Genomic DNA, 18,620 nt, shown 5'->3' with positions numbered 1-18,620 from the left:
CGTACGAGAGTTTTAACGTATGATCGTTATACATCGAAACGTTACTTTTTACGAATCTTTCAAAGCTGTAACTGTGGCGCTGTTACGAGTCGAAGTTGTGTGGCGAGAGGGCAGCACTCACGCCCTATATCTATATCTATAATCTAGCCTATATAGTGCAAAAATTTGTTCCATTCGTATAATACCAAACTGTTATCGTCATTTCCATTGTTTCGCTTGGAAGCTTGGAACTATCACACTTCTACAATGTTTTATCCTCGATCTCTATTTCATTCTCGCTGTATAGAGAGACGAACGGTAATACGCTGATGATAAATATCGATAAAGCTTCCGGATAAAATAAATAATTGATCCGGCCGAAAACACGCCCGATTTGCGCGGCGTATTATATAGTTGGCTCGAAACGATGAAAAGCGGTACGTTGATAACCGATCAACGTTGCATTCATAAAAGGATGTTTAAAAAAGGTTTATAAAAATTTCGAGAGAAGAATTTTCCGATTGTTATTCGATTCTTCCAATTCTGTTCGATCGAATCTTGGACAAAGTCCGCGATCAATCGGAATTAGATTAATCGTGGACCGTTCTCGTCCGTCTTGGGTTAAATTAAGACGACGATTTGACGACGTTAGTGAACGAAACGGAGGGCGTTGAGACACTCGCTTCGCCGCTTGCGTAACCGGTGCTCGAGCACGGTTCTATCGCGTTAATTTGCGACAACCAGCACGTGCCGCGTGCGCAGTTGTTATACCAACGGCTGCCCATCGAGGAGAGATCTTAGTGTACAAACTTTGACGTTCGCTCGCCGCTCGACTTCCATTATCGAAATTAATAAAAGGGGGAGGGGGAGGGAGAAGAGTGTTTGGACAAGACAATTTTCAAATTGCGCAAACTTTCGATTCTCTTTCGTTTCCGTTTCGCAAGTAAGAGGAGAAGGATGATAGAGATTTATTCTATTTAGAATTTAGAATCTTTGTTAAGACCAAGAAAAAATTAAACGCAAGGAAAGATTAAATATAAATTAAAACAATTTTCAAATTGTCCAAACTTTTGATTCCCTTTCGCTCGTTTTGCAAGCAACAGGAGAAGAATGAAAGAGTGCGATTCTATTTTGAATTTAGAATCTTTGCTAAGATTAAGAAAAAATGGCCAAGAAAAAAGAAAGATTAAATATAAATTTTCAAATTCGTTTTGCTCGTTTTGTAAAAAACAGGAAACAGGAAAATGAAAAAGATTTATTCTATTTAGAATTTTTCACTGGCCAAAAAAAAATTAAGGCGAAACAGAGAGAAAGATCAAATATAAAACTAAGATAATTTTTAAATTTCCATTCCTTTTCATTTTGTAAAAAAAGAACGAAAGAGATCTGTTTAAAATTTAAAACCGATCTTTCGAGAAAAAAAAAATCAAGGCGAAGGATTAAACGTCCGCGATCAAACATAAACGCTTTAGCCGCGAATAATTAATAACCCTCCGGCCCGTATATATTCTCAAAGAAGCATTCCACCACTACTCGATTCCACGACTCGAAAGGGAATACGCGAATAAATGGAGAGACGCGATTAGGAGCGGTTTTCACGGATGCGGGGAATGGAGAAATTCGGATCGATGCGAAAGGAAATTATGGCCTCGAGAGCCACCAGTTAACGTAACGTAATTTTAATTCTCATTGGCTCGCGCGCGTGTGTCGAGGAGAAGAAGAGAAGAGAGAGAGAGAAAGGATTCGGCTAGGAGCGGACCGATCACTTTCCGTTTCACAAGTGGAACAGATCTCCGAATGATCCGACGAAGATAAAACTACCGTTCGCTGGGGTGGGGGAAAAGAAGTTGGAAGCAAGTGTACGTTTCCATCTGGTGGCATATATTTGTACCAATCCAAGACGACGTATATCTCGATGCGTCAGAGTATTCTAACAATATTACATAAAAATTCTTTTTATCTTCCGCAACAGTTTAAATTTATAATTATAATTTTATTCGATCGTTAAACGAAGATAATTCTCGACTTCGAATCGAGTGAGAATACGTCTCGGAAGGGAACTCGTCTGAAAAATTTGATTTCGATGTTCATTTTCGCGTTTCCTCGATCGTTCCCTCTTGGAAATCGCGCGTGTCGGGAATAAAAAGAAGAATGGCGGGAAGGAAAGGCGAGAGACAGGCTCTCGATGAACGAGAAAGTCGACGATACTGTGGAAAATAATTTTCAGGAGCACTCCTCCTCGGGAACAAAGCGGGAAGTCAGGGTTTGAAGGGGATCTTAAGTTTGAAGAACGCATTAATGCAGCCCCTCTCAGGAATGCTCAGAAATTCCCCTGGAAGAGTATAATGCCGTCGTGAATTAGGACGCGCAAGTGACATCGTTCTCACAGACGGCGAACGCTGCCTTTCGCCCGTATTTCGTAAACCGATATAAAACTCTCTCCTTCTGTTAATTCGCATTTCATTCTCACCGTTGCTATATAACGCGTGATCACGTTGTAATCGTGAAAATTCGAAAGAAAAAAAAAAAGATGAATAATAATCGTGCATTAAATCGAATTGGACGGTATTTTTGCAATCTTTTTTATGAATTTTGCTATACACACTCGCTGTAATTGGCATTGGTAACGATGGTAACGATTACGTTGGTTAATTACGCCGCTTGATTCGTATTAAATTGCACGGGTACGCTACGTGGATGTTATAATTAGGGCCGTGTGGAATACGTTCCATTTCAATGGATGATGGGATATATAACGTTGTTAGAGGATAAGGGAGGAGAATATTCGCCCACCGTTTGAATAATAGAAGATTCTACAGTATAAATACAACTTAAACTTTGACCATCGCGTTTCTAAAGTGTAACACAATGGAAACGAATAATCTTATATAAGCTGAGTAACGCGTTTCAACGATTAAAACCACGTGCCTTCTTTCGTAGGTATTTAATTTACGCTTATTTTATGAGAATTAGAATTCACGTGAAATTACCAATTTTTGGAATAAACGAATATTGAATCGTAATCCTTCTGTAATCCTTTTCGAGTTAAGTTTAATTGTTTTCTCAGAAGTGAAATATTTGAAATATTATTCCTTTGCGGGTGTAGCCTAAAGCGCATCGAAATATTAGGTTAGCTTTCGAGGAAAGAGACAAGTCGATTAATTTATTATTCGATAATTCATTATTATCGGTGCTTCGAGTTTTTCGCCATTGAAAGATATCGAAAGATAAAAAAGTTCAAATCTTAATTCAAATTAACAATAACTTCCCTTTTGCATTAATTTAACTATTTTTTTAAAAGTGAATTTAGAATATTGTTCTTGTACGATCGAAGCGCATCGAAATATAGGTTAGCTTTCGAGAAGAAAATTCCTCGATCGATAAATCGAATAATTCATTATTATCGGTGCTTCGAGATTTTCATTTTTGTTTTCATTTTGAAAAAGGATTTCAAATCTCAAATCAAATAATTAATTTTTTTCAAAAATAAACGAATTAGGAATATTGTTCCTGTACGAGTGTAGTCGAAGCGCATCGAAGTATTAGGTTAGCTTTCGATATATCAAATAATTCATTATCGGTGCTTCGAGTTTTTCATTTTTATTTTCATTTTGAAAGATATTGAAAGATAGACAAGGAATTCGAATCTCAATTCAAATAATTAACAATAACTTCTTTTTCGTTATTAATTTAATTGTTTCTCCACAAGTGAATTTGGAATACCGTTCCTGTACGAGTTTAAGTCACGAGCCGAAGCGCATCGAAATATTAGGTTAGGTTTCGAAGAAGATTCTGGTCTGGGAACGAGAATCTCAAGAAACGAGTCCCGAGACTATGCCAAAATCCGTGTTAAACGAGGGTAAACGGAAAGCGAAAGCGGAGGCGGAGTTGGACGCATCTGGGTTTTCGCGCATTCGAGCGAAAGCGAAGAAATCGGAAAAGTGGCAACGACGCCAAACGAAGGAGGATGAAAAGTTGCGCCATCTCGAAGCGCTGTCATCGCGCAGAGCTCGAAACGGCACGAGTCCATTTTCGAATAGGATTACAAGCTGTGAACGAATAACGAAAGCATTTTACGTGGTGTCCGTAAAGGAAACGATTCGTCGTTCTTCTCCGAAACGAGGAGATACCGTAACAACGGCATTCAACTGGCGAGCAATAGATCGAGAAACGAGCTTCGTTGATCGATAAAACCTATTCTTCTGCGACGCGACAATATTCTATTGTACCGACCGATCTCGTCGTACTCGTTGTTTCCACGTTGTTGTTTTCAAAAAATAATATACTCGAGAATATTATATAAAAAAAGAACAGAATACTGGTCAATCGAGAAACAAATTATTCTTCCATTTTGTGTACGAGTCTATCCTCTCCTCGAAGAACGAGAAAGAATAAAAAGAAGAAGAAGAAGAGAAACATTTGAGAGGAAAAAAAGCGGCTGCTCGATGATTAAACGGTAATGAAGCAAACAAACTGGAGCAGGTGAGGACAGGTTGGCATTCGCCAAGGAGGAGATATTATTAAAAGTTGTGAAGGGTGCACAATAGGAGGGAAATTGGAGGCGTTGAATTATTGGAGAACGCGGTGCAGGATGAAAACTCGTGGTGAAAATTTATACGGCGTGGAGCGTGGAAAGTGTTAAGGGTTAATAAGACGCTTGTTTTAAGCGCTTTGAGTGGACGCGCTCGAATACTATTCGTGGAGGGGGAGGCGTGCTCGGCCATTACGGGTAGTGCAACAATTCGCTCGCGTGCCTCGAAATGTCAGAAGAACGTGACGCCGATGGAAGTGGGGAGGGCGCAAAAACGTGACCCAGAACACGAAATCCGACCACCCCTTAATGCCGATCCGAATCCCCGTTTTGTATCCGCGTTTCGTACGCAATAATTTCAATTCGATTAACTCCTCCTAATTTCCTTTCCTCCAAATTTCGTGGATAACGAGAGGTATCTCGATCTCGAATTAAACTAATCGATTCCCAAAGAAATCGATTTAAATAAAATATAAACGAAACGTTGGAAAGTGTTCCATGTATATTGTACGTAGATTGATTCCGAAGGAGGAGTCGTGGAATAATTAAATCGTGTCGTGAGCTTCCTCACACCTTTTCTTTTTCTTTCATCCAGACGATAAATATAAACGATAAATATCGATCCTGCTTGGAACGAAAAGCGAAATTTATATAAAGAATCGTGGAATAATTGCCTCGCTTTTGATCCTTCCACTTTATCGTCGTTGAATCGTTAAGTTTGTAAATATTTTACGACAAATCGAAGATAGATATCAACGGTTTCACGAACGAAAAGAAAATCGTTGAGCACGCAAGCGAACGAACAGAAATTGGAAGCGATTCCTCCAATCCTTCGAATTCGTCGAACGAAGAAGAAGGGAGGGGAAGAGCAAAATCTTAATAAACGTACGAGTGGAGGAGGGAGAGAAGGGAGGGAGAGAGAAAACGAGTTGGTTGTCGAGTCGTTGCGCGTTTGCAGGACGCAATCTGATCCGATTAGATCGCGTGCAAACGCAACGTGCACACCGAGCTCGAATCTAATAGTTAATTACACGTGACAACAAGCACCGGTTAAACTCGCCGATAAAATTCCATTTCTCTCGACTCACGAGTCGAGTCGGTTTCGATGCATCGTTTCGAACAATTCGCAGATTTATCGCCATTTCTTTTCTTCCAGAGCCGATACGAGGATTGAGATCGAAAAAAGAGAAAGATTGGTGAATTTTATTCGAGAGGGAGCCACGTTCCTCTTTATCCTTTAAAGCGGACGAGAATTAATATGGAGATGAAATTCGCGCGAGCGGAGCGGAAGAATTCTATGTTCGAATTAAAGAAGAATGGAAAGTTTTCGTTGCGAGTTTTAATTAACTTCAGGGATATTAATTAATATATATATATTATATATGCCTCTTTGAGAGAGAAAATGGGTCGATCGTATTTTTTATTTATCGAGGACACATAACGAAAATGATTTTAATATTCATTCTCTTTTCATCGATTTTTCTACGAATTATATTATTGTTCTTTTCTAAAAAAAACAACACTTTCGAACACCCACCAATTTTCCCTCTTCCTTTCCTGTATATTTACACTCTTTAATATTAAAATCGTATCTGCATTTTCACGCGACTCCGTTCGAAAATTATTTTAATTATCCAGGGGAGGGGAAAGATTCGAATGATAAATAAATAAATAAATAAATCGTGAGAATTTTTTTCGTAAATTCGGCCATTATGAAAATTTATATTGTTCCTTTTTTTTTTTATTATTGACAAATCGACAGAGAGAGAAAAGAAAATACGACACACGATATTGACGAGATACGCCACGTAATTTATTTACGCTTCATCGATTACGTTACAGTTACGTTACCGTCGATTTTAATCAAAATTGCCGATCGGTCGGCACGTTGTAAACAGAAACGGAAAACTGACCTACATTTCCGTGGGAAAACTGTAATGACTTAACGTAATAATCCTGTTAATAACGAGACGAGATGAGGGAAATCACATTCGATAACATTTAATATCGGTGTAACGCGCCCGAGCTTCCGCGTCGAGAACGAATCGATGATCCCCGTCGCCGCGTGTAAATGTAAAAAAGAAAAAAAGAAATAAATATATTCGTTTCTATCGGAACAAAAAAAAATCCCTTTTTAAAAAATAAAAAAAATGTTCGATTGGATGAAAATCGAATTCGATTCGATCGGGTAAAAATTAAAATTAATCGAGCAGCAGGGATTTTTCGAAGGATTTCAAATTTAATAAGAGTTGAACACAAGGTTTAAATATGCTAAGAAAATCGGTCGGTAAAATTAATTCCTCCCTGATCGATTTCTTTCGTACTCGATTGTTCGCAATGCGATCGTTAATCGATCATAAGTCGGTCGAATAAATCGGTCGTGATCGTTTATATATATATATATATCTCGAGTACTGTCCTCTCGTTTCGTTTAGAGACTGTGAAAATGACAAAACGCATCAAAAACGCGCACAAATTATCGGACGAAACGTTTCGAATGCGAGTTGATGCTTGCTCTAACGGTTTTTGTTTTATATAATACACTAGTGCCATCTCCCGTTTAAAGGCTGTGAAAATGATAAAACATAGGAAAAGCGCGCACAAATTATAAAATAAAACATTTGAAATGCGAAATGTTTGTGTTAAAAGTATTTTTAGCAAATTACGCTAAAAATAAATAAGTAATAAAGTGATTTTTCTACGTGAAAATATGTAAAATATATATATATATATACGTTGTTGTCGCAGTGAGGTTAAATCATAATCAAAAGTGTAATCGTTTCGTGATTAATAATAAATAAAGGAATCACAACAACTTTCCATTCCGTTCTTATTCATTATTATCAACGATTATTTAATAATCCATAGTCACGATTAATAAATAAATGTCAATCATTAATTTTCAATCATCGATCGGATTAAGTGTTGGTGAATATTTTACTTACGCGAATTTTACCCGGACCCAGCCTCGCGAGTTAGCTTCCTTCGGTTTGGCAAGGCTCCTGAAAGCAAGAAAAAAAAATTAGAAGAAAAACTTCTCGAACGAGGACATCGACACGAGACGTAGGCGCTTTCGTCTTCTTTCCAAAACGAGCGATCTTTAAACGCGTCTAATTTTCAAGTATCGTCGAAACATTTTGAAGCGAAATGGATATATATATATAAATATACACGTGCATATGCACGAAGAAGAAAGGATACATATTTTTTCAGTCTCGAACACGTCCACCGTTGCCATTCATTAACGACCCGTTCGAATAAAAAAGCCTATTAACGGTCTATCGATCGACAGGCATCGAAAAGTTTATCCAATGGATAAAACGCGTCGAAGACGCGAATTATATTTAAAAAGAGCATGGTAATTTTCCATTATTCTCTCCGTTATTTCGTTCCCTTCTCCAATTACACTCGCCCTAAAAAAGACGAAACGACGACGACGAAAAAAAGAGAGAAAGAATGAAAGAGAGAGAAAGAAAGGAATAACAAAAAAACGGAAGAACGGAGGAAAGAAGGTATCCTAAGACGATCCTGAACGAAAGTCCCGGTTTCACCAGGCATGGAAGATGAAAGACGCGAGAGGGGGTCTGCGTGCGATTCGGGTTTGGAAACAGGCGGAAACGGAACGGATCCCCTCGGGGGTCACGTTCCAAGCGCGTGGATGAGGGAGAGCCCGTCGTAAACGGTTGTCGACTTCCGTGCGCAACTTTTCCCTCGAACCGTGCACTTATCAGCGTATAGCCAGCGAGCACAAAGAAATTACGACGCGGAGGGCGGCGGATACGGCGGCGCGTAACCGGGGGCTAGACGTTCGGCTCATCCCCTCTCCTCTCCGCCCTTCCCTTCGCCCCCTTCCTTTCTTCTCGAGCTCGAGGACGCGCTCGTATATAACGAGAAAAACGATGGAAGCTCGCTTCTCGCAAGAAACTTTTTCACCGGGGAAGAAGGAAAGCGGTCCACGCACCGTATTCACGCCTCTCCTCCCCCCTCCCTTCCTTCCTCTCCCGTATAACTGTTTTTTTGTAACGCGATATAATCGCGGCGAAATATGGAACCGCGTATTTTCGATCTTTTATTTGTTTAAAAGTTATCTTCGAATTTTTTTTTTTTAACTTTGTAAAGCAAGTCGATTTTCCATTCTTCGAGCATTTTCGATCGATCGTTCTCCGATTATTAATAAACGAATTTTTTAAAAGTTGTGAAGCGAATTGGTCGATTTTCGATTCTACGAGAATTTTTGAAGGATCGTTCTTCGGTTATTAAGATTTTTAAAATTTGTAAAGTCGATTTTCGATTCTTCGATCGATCGTTCTACGATTATTAATAAACGAATTTTTTAAAAGTTGTAAAATAAATTGGTCGATTTTCGATTTTATGAGAATTTTCGAACGATCGTTCTTCGGTTATTAAGATTTTTAAAATTTGTGAAGTCGATTTTCGATTCTTCGATCGATCGTTCTCCGATTATTAATAAACGAATTTTTTAAAATTTGTGAAGCGAGTCGATTTTCGATTTTCGATTCTTCGAGAATTTTCGATTGTTCTCCGATTATTAATAAACAAATTTTTTAAAATTTGTAAAGCGAATCGATTTTCGATTTTCCGAGCATTTTTGATTGATTAATTTTTTTTTTATTTAAAATTCTTCGTCCTTCGAGCAATGTTCGATTTTTTTATTTTTTCCTAGTCACACACTCGAATTAATGTACACACGCATTTATACTTCTGCTTCCATAAAAGGGCGAATGCAGGGGTAGATCCGGAAGTGGATAGTCGCTGGCAAGGGATGGTTTACCACGGCGATACGTTAAAGGCGATTTCCAAGACAGATCGTGATTTGAGCTTGTGGTCAATTTTCAGGAAAAAAAGTAGGGGAACATCGATCGAACGTGGAACCTTTTTCATCAAATATTCCGTGAATTTCGATGGAGAGCGAATTACATCCTCCATCCCCTCGAACCGTAATAATCGAAGCACAAAGGTAAAATTTCGAGCAAAGATATCTTCAGAAATTAGTTTACTTTTAATTAAAAAGTTCTTTGATCTGTCTAGCGTGTTGAATTTACCGGATATCCAGAATGTAAATATCCGTTATGACGTTCCCACGTTAATTGCTTGCCCACGCCGTGTTTAACTTTATTTTCAATACTGGATATTGTAAAACATTTACGCGTGCCAAGTTCTCCTACTTTTCATTCATTCCTAAAAAACGAATTGCAAAAATCTTGGAAGATCTTTCTCTCCCCGAAGAACCTCGTATCTTCTCCTTGTCCTTTTTTTGTTATTTTACATAGAAAAAGATCCCTGGTGATCTCTGTTATAATCACAACAAATCAAAAGGAAAGAGAATAAATCGTATTCTTCGATGTGTCTTCGTTTCCTTGTTCTTATTTTGCGGAAAGATAGAAAAAGTGAAATAAAAATGGCAATTATTGACTTCTGCAAGAAGCCATCCCCTTTTATTTAATCAATTATCGCTTAAAAACAAACTAAAAAGATTCTTCGATTTCATTTCCTTTTTCTTACGCAAAAATATCAAAACTGATAAAGATCCCTAGCAATATTACTATACCTCTATAATCGCGCGAAAAACAAACCAAAAGGAAAGAAAACAAATAATACGAACAAATATACGAAAAAGATCCTTCGATTCGTTTTCTTACTACTTTACCCACCGAAGATAACCCGCCATTCCTTTCAATCAACTCTCGCGTAAACAAGAACTAAAAAAGTGCGAATTTTCCAAAAAAGAAAAAAAGAAAACGTGATCTCTTTCGAAACATGGAAAAGAAATAACAAAAATTATTCCTTTTCCCATTATCCAGAAGCAGGATCTCTATAACCGTCGAATATTCTCCTTCTCCAATCCCAGCCTCCTCCAATAGTTAATACGAACGTGTCTCCGGGGAAGGAACATCACGTGGGCGCGCTTAGTTGTTAGTGGACGTTGAACCGTGAAACTGGACACAGAGGGAGACTCCTGCTCTCTGGTGGCGGGACTCGAAGACGAAGGCCAATTTACGTACGCAAAATTGCCTCGTTTCGTTTAATCGAAAAACAAAATGGCCGGTTAAGGGAGAGGATAATATTCGTGGCCCGGCTAATTTTCTTCCTCCAAGCCGCTATCGCGGCCCAATTTCGTTTCCCTTTGCGCGCTTAATCGGCCAATTTCACCGGATTAAAATCAGCCGCGAGTTGGAATTTCCTCTTCTTCTTTTGGGGGAAGAGATCTATCACGGAAAGAAAATTTTTCGCCTTCGAAACGAGGTGGAGGGTGGTGGTTCGTGGTCTCGCGATACACGGAAATGGAATGGGAATGGAAATCGCGTGCGAGGCTTCGTTTCCTTTCGAATCGAGATTGAAAATCTCGTCGAATACCAGTGAAATTAACTAAGTGAGGTTAGGGCGCGAACGAACGTGTTTGTCGATAGAAGATCGTTACGTGGGAAAACGAGGAGAAAATGGAGATTAAGAAAATGGATATTTCTGGAATAGAATAGAACGATCGGTTTATTCGAGAAGCTAATTAATTACAATTGTTGAAAATTAGGTTAATTTTCAGAAGATTATTCTACGTGAGAAAATAACCAAAAAATGTAATAAAATGTGAATCGAGAAGCTAATTACAATTGTTGAAAATTAACTTAATTTTCGGAAGATTATTGCATGTGAGAATGCAAATCGAGAAACTAACTGATTCCATTTGTTGGAAATTGAGTTAATTATCAGAAAATAATCAAAAAATATAATAAAATGTAAACGTTTTTCGTATCCAACCAAGAAGTTTCATTTATAATTCCGCTTATTGAAAATTAACCAACTTTCTCTTTAAGGCATGAATTGTCGATAGAAGACATTATTATTCTAAATATTCTAAAAAATGTAACAAGGAAATGGAATTCGAATAGAAACAATTAATTTATTTCAATGGAAAGGTAAGTAATAAATTTCTAATTTTTAAAAATTTTTCTAATTTGAGAAAAAAATTTACTCGAAAGACGAAAAAGATAGAGATAGAATATTCCTGACCTCGTTTCGAATCACGAATTGCAGACCGTTTTACATATTTCGTGAAAATATATATAGTTCGAATGTGGATGCATACGATAAATTTTCAAACAAGTGAATCAGTGAATGAATCCTCGAGGATAAAGTAGAGAACGCCGGCTAAAAGCATTTGCTCGAACGCTAATACGAGCGTTGATATTAATAAACGAAATAAAAGTCGAATTGTTAATCAGATAAACTTTCTAAATTGCTATCGTTGAATGTGCGTATAATCGTTCTTTTTTCTCGAATAAGCATCTGCAAGTATTCGAGAATATATTATTTTTATCGAATATTCAAACGCTAGAATTTGCATATTGGTTGGTCGAACTTTTCTTAAAGCAGCGAAACATCTTGACAATTATTTCTATTTAATTTTCCCTCGAATTAAATTCTTAAAGATTTTGCAATTTAAAATTATATCGATAAATTTAAAAAAAAAAGTACTTAATACTAACGAAATTTTCTCAAGAATTAAAAAAAAAAAATCGTTCAAAACTCTACTGTTCCACTCTACATATATATATTATCCACAAATATTTCAAATATTTAATTGAAACGAGAAAAGGAGAAAGATCGGAGCAGGTCGAATTAAAAATTGGCGCCGCCGAGGAAAGCACGAACAACAAGTTAAATATTATCGCGGAGACAAGAATATGTGTGTGGCCGCGGCGTGAATGGGGCAGAGCCGCGAGAGAGGGCCGGACTCTATTTAAACATTCATCGAGCGTAAACGGTCGGTAGACTCGGTTCAAATCCACGCAAAATACACGAACGATGGTGGAGAAGGAGGAAAAAATAATACGGCCGGCAAAAATGCGCAACCGGGACAGTTTCGAGCGCACTATTTTCGAAAAGAAAATTCTTTTCCATCCTCGAGAGAATCCTCGTTGCGAGGGAAAACCCCCTCGCAATTGGAACAACGAGCGAGAAGGGAGAAAGAGGATTTTTCAAATTGGAGCAAGAGAAGGTTCAAAGGCTTGATATTGAGCGCGACACTGAGATGTATTAGAAATTTGAATTATCGTTTCAAATTAGTCAGACATTCCTCTCTATTTATTTTATTTACAAATTTACACTTATGCGCGCGATACAGATTTCGAGGAGTGATCGAAAGAGTTTGCATTTATTTATCCACGGATACATATTTTATATCATTTTATTTCGAAGTTTATATTAATTTAAATTTAAAAGTCTATAAATGTAAATACTTGTATTAAATGGAAAGATGAGGATTAACAATTCGCAAGAACTCCAACTAGTCGACATTTCTCTCCCTCCTATTTCATTCCCTAATTTAGACGTAGCTGTCGCACAGCTCTTGCCACCACGAAGGTGGTTCCGACGGCCATAATCGGGTGAGCTTGTTTGCACACCGTTGTGCAAGTACAGCACGTGTCATAAGTTTCACGGAATTTCTCTCCTATGTAACCGTAACATTTCACATTGTGTATATAGCCGTGTGGTCGAGTCACGATTATCCTCGTCGGGTAAATCGAACTGGTTTTAAGTAACGTCGAACTCCGATTAATCCCAGCTTCGCGACTTTGGCTGCCACACAACATTCCAACAACGGTTCTGTAACCGTTTCCGACTTTAGCTGCGTTGGAAAATCGGTTTATTAGTCGCCGTTTCCTCCCTAACTTGCATCCTAGATACGTACACACGAGAATAAAATCAACAACTCGTTTATATAACAATATCGAGACGTAAATTTTAGGTAGCACAATTTAAAGATTAAATTCAAATTTGAATTAACATTGCTGCTTGCTATCCGTCTCTCTAATAATTATTTCGCGTAATTAACGATGTGCACGAAACGAAGAAGCATCGTGTAACAAACGATCCTTAATTAAACTTCGCTTAATTATAATGGCTCTTCCTTTAAGACAAATCCACTCGATCTTTGTTTCCCCTCTAATTAATTTAATATACTCCTAACGACACTCCTTAAACGATTTATACGAAACTGTTATTTTCCGACCGATTATCGTTGTTTCGAATTTTCGTGCGCACCATTACGCATGGGAAAGCACGTGAATTTTCGAGAGAAAAAATATCATTATTACTCTAGTTTCAAATTTAACGACAAACTTTCGAATAATCGTCGCGAATTATGCGTCGAGAGAAATCGTGAATTCATGAATTAATTCGACGAGATCTTGTTCACTGTGGGGAAACTATGGGTAAACTATGATCGACGAATACCTGTGCACAACATCTAACGGTCCTTGGTAAACTATTCCATCGACTAGGTATCGAGACTCAGAGTCGAAAGTTTTCCGCTACTTATCGCTGCGCGTGAAGCGCCACTTAATTCACGTGTCCGCGCAGCGAAGAAGAAACTTTGCGCAAGCGCAGAAAGCAACCGATTTTAACCTATTCGACGTGTGCGTGAAGCCACGCGTAATCTAAGAATAGCGTATATACGTTTTTTCTCTCTCTCTTGTTCGACTTAAACGAAACGAAACGGATTGTTAAGAGAGATTAAGCTTCAAAGATCGAGGATATTTGTTCCGCGAGAACAATGGCGAATCTTTTGATTTGCATCACAAAGGTTTAATCTTCGAACTCCATTCGTTGGAGATCTTTGGCCGCGTGGGCGCAAAATGGCGCGAGATGAAATAAGTGGCTCTTCGATGCACTTGAAACTTTTTCGAAACTTTCTCGAGTTTATTTTCGAAATTGATGAAGGAGAAAACGTTTCTGATCTGAAATCGACATAAGAAGACGTTTCAGATTATCGATCCCCGTGTTTCGAGAGATCTCGTAAATAATTAAACGAACGATCAAAATTCGAAGCGAAGTAATCGTCCAAACTGTCGAACACACGGTTGCAAATAGAATTGCAATTTAGAAACACCAATATTGGCACGTAATAATTGGACGGTGCACCGATATTCTCAGGAACTCGGAGATAGATTCGAAGTCGATCGATCCGGGATAAGGAGTGTCCTTTCCAAAAAAAAAAAAAAGAAGAAAAAGAAAAAACAACGTTATAATAAGAACAAGTATCACGAATCCTGAATCCCGAATGCTATCTGCGAAAAGAATTGGAAGAATTTTTATTTCTAGCAAACAGTGAATTCGCTCAAATTTTCCAAAACACCCTGTTCCTGCAAATTGCTCTACCTCAGAGATAGTATAATTAACACGAAATTATAATCGTGGAAAAACGATTGTGAATTTGTTTCTCTTCATAAAATTCTCGCTGGGATAGGAAACCGGACAAATTCGATGTCGAGAAGAGAAGGAAAAAAAAGGATATTACACGGGAATGTTTCCACGAAAATTTACACGAACAGTCCTCCACCGGTTGATAAAAACCGTGCTGTTAAAGTTGAAGCGGAACGAGGAAATATATCGAGGAGAGGCGGGACGTGATACGAATCCCCGCCATCTTGCATAACCGAAATTGCGAGAAAAATTCCCGCGACGCGAGGCTCGAAGATCGGGGGAGAAAAAAAGAAAAAAGAGAAATGCCGCGAAACTGCGCCAAATTCTGCCGCAGCATCGTGTTTCCGAACAAAATCGAAGGATTTACGACGCGATCGGCCGATACACCATTCACCCTCCCCAACAATGGCTCTCTCTTCTCCAAGGATCTTTCACGATTCCCTGTAAATAATTGCTTTCCTCTCGGTTAATCTTTAGGATTGTGCGACGTAAATATATATATTTATGTGTAATCACGAATATTTGTGATTCGAACGCTTAAGCAATCGAGTAAGTATTTTAAAGAAAATGTTTATTGAAAGAAATTAAAAATAATTAAATTAAAATTAATTTTAAATGTACTTTGGCGAAGTTTTGCGAATTGAATATGGCGATAATAGAAAGTTTCAATTTTTCGTACATTCGATAAAGTAATTATTTAACTTTAACTTCACATATCTGCAAAAAGAAAGAACAAACAAATGTGACCGATCAGTTTAAAAAGAGGATTTAAAATTTTAATAACAATTATTTTTTTATATATTTAAAAATGAATTTTGTCCAGTTATATATTATTCGAATCGCTATAAATATATCGATGAATACGTTTTAATTTTCTTCGCGATAAAGAGATAACGAGATATATTTTAAATTTATAGCATCGAATAGTTGCTTAGATGCAATTGCAAAATACAAATATTATAATAATACCAATAAGTATAATCGCGCTTAATTTACATATTGTTTCTACTGATAACGTAACGTAAATGACAGCTTGGTAATTGTTAAGTTACGATAACCTACATGTTGCATTCTGGCACACTTTTGTATCGTTAAATACATTGTGCACGACGTACGGGCTGCTTTAAGAATAAAATTATTTTTCCTTTTAATCAATTTTGATTCATTAATGATAAAAAAATTACGACAAAGAAAAAATATTATTACGTAAAAAATTTAAAAATCGATGTAAACGATGTAGACTTTTCCCGAGACAAGAGACAAAAAAAAAAAAATCAGGAAAATTCGCTCGCAACGATCCTACTTTACGAGGTTAATAATAATAAATTCAAGAGCGAGATGAATAAAATAGGTAAAATTAAAATGCAACAAGCTCGTAACGAACTATGATTTCATAAGTCAAGCAAATGAATCTTTCATACTCATTTTCAAAAATGCTAAGTTTCAATTATAACTTTCACCTCAACAATATGTTTTCAGGAAAAGTTAACCAAGATGTCTCATAATGAATAAGAAATTTAAAAGAACGTCTACGTATAATAGCTTACGAATGAATAATTAATTAATAGAATTAATTTATAGAAACCTGAATAATCGTGGTCAAGTTAATTAATCCGTTGAAAAAGTAACTAATTAAAATTTTCGAATAAAGTAATACTTTGAGTAATTATTCGTCTTGTACCATTACAATTATTTGCAATTATCATTATATTTTGAACAATTAAACTATCCAAGTAACTTATCCAAGTAACTTTATTCAACTATCAAATTTTGCCCGTCACTGGTTACTAGAACGATCCAGTTACGCTCAGACAAGTAATATAAAGCAATCGAGAACAGTAGACCAATAATAAAATTTCTGAACCTACGATGATTGGCTCGATTCATTTCAAGCAACTTTGAATGAATCAAGAAAATTGAACAATAACGTCGTGCTTAAAGAAAATCGAAACGATGCGTTGGAGAAACGACAAATCGAAAGACTTTTCATCTTGCGAGATGCGTGGTTCTCGAGAGGGCTTTAGCTCAAGAGGCATTCGAGAGACAGTTTTAATGATCCGTCCAAAGGTACGCCATCTCTTGGACTATTTCGTCGGTCGAAGGTGGCAGGATTGCAACCAGTAGAGTATTCCCGCTGGCAACGTCAGCACACTTTGTCACGTGGTTAAGGGATCGTTTTTCTGCGCTGGCCGTAGTGGTGGGGGAGAGAAATTCATGGAGCGATCATCCACGCGTAATACGAGCCACGTACAGGTTTGAAATACACGTAGTGGTTCTATTTCGACTAGAGGAAAGTAGATTTCAAAGGACACGTCTCAAGTGCCTTCGTTACTTCTGAACAAACGTAATATATATTTCGTTTGATACGATATACGTGATACGTTATATGTTAATTTAATAGATGGTTACGGAATGTTGTTGGCCACCGATATATATCGATTATCGACTTTCAATTAATCGAACTCGCTTCTCGAAGGGTAGCCTTTCCATTTTCTGCTGCGATTGTACTCCAGAGATATATAAATATTCAATTTATTTATGCATCGGTCGTGTTCGTCGTTTCCAAAGGTATTTTAATATCTTTTTTTTTTATTATTATTATTAAAAGCATCAGTTGTTCGCTTTCATTCGATTAAATCGCTTCAATGGAATAACGGATTGAACATATATATATATATATAAATACCTATAAATACATTAAATATACGGAAATAGAGATTCAGGTTTTACTTTTCAAAAAGTAGAAGTGGACTTTTCAACAGTTTCAAAGATAGATCGATCAAAGCTGGATACATCTCGCTCTTAAATTCGAGCATTGCCTCTTTAACCGAGAAATATATCCTCTTCCTCCCAACACGTCCAGACACAGAAAGACACGGATAATCTTATAGCGTGGATCGCAAGGATGATTCGATCCTCGATTGCGACCAACTTACTTCGCGATCGTGCGACATGTTCCCAACTTTGCGAACTAATATTTCCACGAACTTTGAATATTTCTCTTGTTCGAATTTCAATTTCTTCTTAAAATAACTATGCCTCCCATATTTGTTGTAAATCCGATATAGATAATTTCTCTCGTCGAGATATTCAAGAATAAAAATTTAGCTCAATTTAGAAACGAAGAATTTACATCCCAACGTAAGTTGAATTATTCGTTAAAAAAATATTTTTCCAAGTTTCTTTAAATTTTCGAAATACGTGTATTTTCATAAATATCAACGATTCGAATTTTGTGCGTAGATATTTTAGCGAGAGAAAAATTTTGCAACAACCGATTTAACGTTTTGAACAATTCCGTGATATTAGCGTGACGATAAATTATACTTAATACGTATCTGCAATTAAACCGCTTGAACGTTATGGCGGATGATAAGTGCGCGTGTAATAATTAAACGGGCAACCATAACGTGCAATTAAATATGCAATTCAAACTTAATAATAAAACATCATCGTGTAATAATGTTATCCCGATTCAAGATGCTGCCGAAATTCATGTTTAATAACCCATATATCGAGAGAACCGGCACTTGACCTCGTTAAAATATTTAAAATTTAATTTGAAAAAAAAATTAATAACGGCTTCGAATTACACGTACGCGAGCGTAGACGGGTTTGATCGAAGGGGGGATGAGACGCGCGCGTAATAAGTAATACGATCTGGCAACGGTTTAGTCGGAGGAAAACCACGTGTTGAAGGTTTGGCACGTTTGCGTGAGAATCGACGAACTACCCAGGCGTAACAGTGTATATAAAGGCTGGAGGCCGGATACCGACCGGGTTATCAAACTTGGCAATACCGACTGAGCTAAAAACTTTCGAGTGGAGAAGTTACGAATGGAATTACGTTTGCCCTGAAAAAGGTGTACCCGGCCTTCTATCTGTATTA

The 18,620-nt window shown here is 37.3% G+C and overlaps 2 protein-coding genes and 1 long non-coding RNA gene across 4 annotated transcripts in view; 1 reads left to right on the top strand and 2 right to left on the bottom strand.

Annotated features, from left to right (window-relative positions):
- The window catches only part of LOC108001912 (uncharacterized), a 164,417-nt gene that overhangs the window by 103,797 nt on the left and 42,000 nt on the right, over positions 1-18,620 (bottom strand). The window lies entirely within an intron of this gene.
- The window catches only part of LOC107994501 (heparan sulfate glucosamine 3-O-sulfotransferase 1), a 154,002-nt gene that overhangs the window by 130,146 nt on the left and 5,236 nt on the right, over positions 1-18,620 (bottom strand). Inside the window, exon 2 of the mRNA XM_062073093.1 lies at positions 7,456-7,512. The gene's annotated coding sequence lies outside the window, so the exon portion shown is untranslated. The remainder of the gene's footprint in view (positions 1-7,455; positions 7,513-18,620) is intronic.
- On the top strand, positions 647-5,913 carry LOC133665840 (uncharacterized). Of its 2 annotated transcripts, none has more exons than XR_009829237.1 (2): positions 647-2,915; positions 3,689-5,913. It is a non-coding gene; the product is annotated as an uncharacterized LOC133665840 (long non-coding RNA). The 2 variants fall into 2 exon arrangements; XR_009829238.1 differs by having other exon boundaries at positions 647-2,919.

Source organism: Apis cerana, linkage group LG3 (genome assembly GCF_029169275.1).
Source record: "Apis cerana isolate GH-2021 linkage group LG3, AcerK_1.0, whole genome shotgun sequence".
Taxonomy (NCBI): domain Eukaryota; kingdom Metazoa; phylum Arthropoda; class Insecta; order Hymenoptera; family Apidae; genus Apis; species Apis cerana.
This window is presented reverse-complemented; position numbering and strand designations above follow the sequence as displayed.